Source organism: Theropithecus gelada, chromosome 15, assembly GCF_003255815.1.
Source record: "Theropithecus gelada isolate Dixy chromosome 15, Tgel_1.0, whole genome shotgun sequence".
NCBI lineage: Eukaryota > Metazoa > Chordata > Mammalia > Primates > Cercopithecidae > Theropithecus > Theropithecus gelada.
Window position 1 is genome coordinate 52697936 of NC_037683.1, and position 4702 is coordinate 52702637.

Below are 4702 nucleotides of genomic sequence, written 5' to 3' on the forward strand. Positions count from 1 at the left end.
CCTAGATTCTGGTTCTTGACAGCTTAGGTTAGATGCTCAGCTTTACCACCTACTAGCTGTGTGATGGGCCAACTTATTAATCCTTATGACACGCAGTACTCTGAATTAAAGAAACTCAGATAAAAATAGTAATACATTAGTTATAAGAATAGTTATACAATCATTGTAAGAATAGTTATTACAAAACCCCTCATGAGTTTTGTAGGATTAAATGCATAGATATGTACACATAAAATATGTAAGACAATGTCTAACACATAGCATTAAGTGTTTGATATTATTTGAGGGATATAGAACAGTTTGGTGTGTAAATAATTGTAGGAAAATATTCCAAAGAAAGGCAACAACATAAACAAAGATAAACAAAGGGCTGATCATGAAGGATCTAAAGATCTGTGCGGAAGTTTGAGATTGTTGTCTTATGGGTGTCCAGGAACCACTGAAAAATTTTAACCAAAAAATATAGATGTGAAGAAGGTCATTGTAGGGTCATTTTGAAGCAAAAATTGGGGGCTGTTGAGAGAGTCCAATTAGGAAACCATAACGTAGCAAAGGGATCTGAATTAGGGAAGTAAGGAAGAAAAATTAAGCGGGGGGAAGAAAGAAAATTTAGCAGATAGGCAAATAGAATAACTGAACATGATAACTCTTCAGAATTGGGGATAAAGAAGAAAGAAGGACGTAGAACGTATACTCTTCCTGACTAAATTCATTTTATTAGCACGAATAGAAAACTACAAGGACTATAAACAATGAAATGGAAGTTTAATTATTCAATTAATGAGAAAAATAAAACTGAGGCCTCATAATGTTTCAAATGAAAAAATTAAAGGAAAGTGCCTTAGTTAGCTCATCCTGCCATCACAAAATACCATAGACTGAGTGGGTTTAAAAAACAGAAATTTATTCCGTCACGTTTCCAGAGGCTGGCTAGTCCAAGATTAAGGTGCCTGCTGATTTGGTTTCTGATGAGGGCTCTCTTCCTGGCTTACAGAAAGCCACCTTCTCACTGTGTCGTCAAATGATGAGGAGAGAGAACTCTGGTGTTTCTTTCTTTTCTTATAAGGGTGCAAGCCCTGTAGAATTACGGCCTCACCGTCACAACCTCATTTAATCTTTATCATGCCCTCACAAGTCCTTTCTCTAAATATAGTAAAATTGGAGGTTAGGGCTTCACATATAAATTTGGAGGAGACACAATTCAGTTCATAGCAGAAGGACTGACTGAATTATCTATTTAAAATTAGGACTTCTGTCTTTTTTAAGAACTAGTATTTAGGTAAAAACAGTGCATTGGATGGAAACTTTATTCTCGAATGAAGTATGAGTTATGTAATTTAATAGTTTATCCATGTAGTTTATGCATTTACATGAATTTAATCATATTGTCCAGGTGGGGCATTGCAAAAAAAAAATGACAACTTAAAATGTTCATTTACAAATCCAAACATTTTAATTACAGCTGCAAAGAAGGAATTTGTCAGTAAACACCATGATTCATAAATTCAGGAAGTATTGAATTGGAAAGAATACTTGAATGTGTCAGACTCCTCTGCCATTTTACAGTAGGAGAGAGGCACGAAGAGGTTAGGTCATGATCTAATCACATAGCTTGTTGGTGGCAGCATTAGAACCAGCCTTAGAAACAGAATTTATTTTCTCCTAGTTCAGTGCTTTGGCCAGCACACCACATGTTGTGAAACTCTAGTTGCACTAATGGATATTTTGCTATGAAATTGATATTCCCTGATAAGAATTGCAAGTGCTAGCTAAAATATTTGTTCTAAATGTTCTTTAAACCTCAATTCCTTTGCTGTCTGAATGTCTTATAAACCAAATGTAATCATTAGAATGTTGATTTAATTATTTACTTTGACATCACTCTCCGGGGGTACTACATTTCTCTTATAAAGAAAGATGTTAGACCTCACTGATAACACTGACATTAATATGGGTCACATTTAAAGGCTTTGGGAGGTAAAAAGATATACCTCCTCAGAGGATCACTTGAGCCTGGATGGCGGTGGTTGCAGTGAGCCGAGACTGCACCACTGCACTCCAGCCTGGGCAACAGAGTGAAATATATACTGCCTCATGTTGTTATTGTGTCTGGCTATATGTATTTCATGCAATTGCTGACATAGCCCATTGGGAATTAACTTTCCTAAATAAAGAATCTGCAGTTAAAAATTGAGCCAGTCTTCTATCATTTGGTGCCTTCTTTCTGAGCAATCCTGAAACTAGAATTATAGTTAAATCATTTCTTGTTACTTCTTTGGGAACAGAGAAAATAGGAAAGAGATGTTTTGAACTCAAAACTATTTTAACTGGGCAGCATTAAATGTGTCAGTTTATCTGTAAAATATAAGTTAAAAAAAAGGGTGACATTTCTGATTTAAATTAAATATAACAGAAGCCTGTATAAATAAAGGCAAGGTATAAGCACCTCCAATATTCTTCTTGTATTTGCTTAAACTAACTAGATGCCAAAACAAATATCAGTGGCCTCCCTGTCAGGTGTCTGCTGGAACCAGCTTGCACTGGATTAGAGAGTTGATTGTTGATCATCTTCTCCCAACTTTTTTTTCCCAACTGCACGTTTATTGATGACAAGTTGGTAGCCTGGAATTGGCTATAGTAGGAGTATTTGTACCATGAACACCTGCAGTTGCTACAGATTAGGATTATATTATTGTTTATTTTTTCTGGCATAGTGCTGAACATATTCTGTCTCAACTTGACAATGGACTCAGAATTCTCTAATTTAACACAATATTGGTGTTTAATACATTAAGAAGAAGAGTTTTATCTATTTACAATGCTATAATGGAAACCAAAGCTGTGGAGACTTTACTATCTTCAGGACTTATGAAACAATATCAGGATCCCTGTCTTCCTTTACTTGCAGAACCATCCATCCTATGGAAATAAGAAATGGATGGAGAGGGTCAATAGCATTTGAATTTCATTTTTTTTATGTAAAGAGGAGACTTTTAGGAGGTTCATATGTCTTATTTATACTTATATCCATATTAATAATAATACTCAGTATTTGTTGATAGCTTTGTCTTGCATAAGAGTTAACTTTTTTTCTATTTAATACTCAGAACAGACTTGTGAGGCATATATAATCTCAATTTATATATGAATGTAAAGGAAGTTCATAAAATGTACACATGATATCAAATTCAGGATTTCTATCTTCATGTTGAGTGTTCTTGCCACTATACCACAATCATTGCCTACATACATTATATTACTTAAACATGTGGTTCTAGGCATACAAATAAATTAGTCTAATTTTTTGCTAATAGCTTGTATTATCCTTCCTGTTCAACAATATCATGTCAAAGTGAAACAGAATACATGAAATCAGTAGAGCTTCTCCAAAAGTCCTCATGAGAGTGAAGTTTGCTCTTCCTGAAACTTTATATAAAATATTGGCCCTGTCAAGGTGGACACAGCATGGTTGAAAGTTCTGTATGTAGGTGGTGGGTGGGTGAGTGTATAGACATCACTTGAAAATATTAGAAATAGAACTCATAATTTATGTTTTATCCTTAAATTGATAAAATATTTCAGAATCATGTAGTTCAATTTGTTTTGATTAAAATTTCAAACCTCAAATGAGCAGTTGTGCTCTGCCATATGTCTTCATAAGACATGTGAAGGATATATGCCTCTTATATTTATCTTTATATTTGACTCTTATATGTTATTTTTACAGACTAACCTGAGTCACCAAACTTTGCATTCCTCAGTCAGTAAGGAAAACAAACACAAAAACGTTAATATTCCTATTTGAACTGTCTCTGGTTTTCATCAAAATCAAAGAAGAAAACATTTATATCTAGAAAAACATTGAATCAAACCAGGTTTTCAAAATGTAAGAAAAATGCAAAAATGTTCCACGAGGAAATATATGAATTTATAGTCTCTATAACAGAGAACTATTCTTGTTACTACACAATTACGCAAAACCAATTTACTTCTGTTATTATAATCCCAGAAATTCTGAGAACATGAGAGAGATTTTCTGTGGGAAAATAAAAATCTCCAGCCTCCAGAAAAATTTCTAGTATACCTCTTTTAGAAGACATTAAGATATAAATATTGTAAAATATTCCCAATAATTGATTATAATGATTTACATTATAATTTTAAAAGTAGACTATCGATGACTTTGGATATCATTTGATTTTACCTTTTTATTTTATAGGTGAGAATACTGAGGTCATGAATGGCTGAAAGTTGCATAGTTTAGTTACTGAGGTGAGACTCAATTTTTCCTTAATCCATTGCCACTTGCTCATTACTAAATGTAACATGACTGCCATATTTATGATGTATCTTATAGAACAAATACAGATCAACTGACTACTCAGTTGTCCCTTAAGTCTGCTGAAGTCTCTAGCTAAAAAGAAACTGCTTGGCCTTGGTGCAGTGGCTCACGCCTGTAATCTCAGCACTTTGGGAGGCAGAGGCGGGTGGATCACGAGGTCAGAAGATCGAGACCATACTGGCTAAAACACGGTGAAACCCTGTCTCTACTAAAAATACAAAAAAATTAGCCGGGCGTGGTGGTGGGTGCCTGTAGTCCCAGCTACTCCAGAGGCTGAGGCAGGAGAATGGCATGAACCTGGGAGGCGGAGCTTGCAGTGAGCCGAGATGGAGCCACTGCACTCCAGCCTGGGCGACAGAG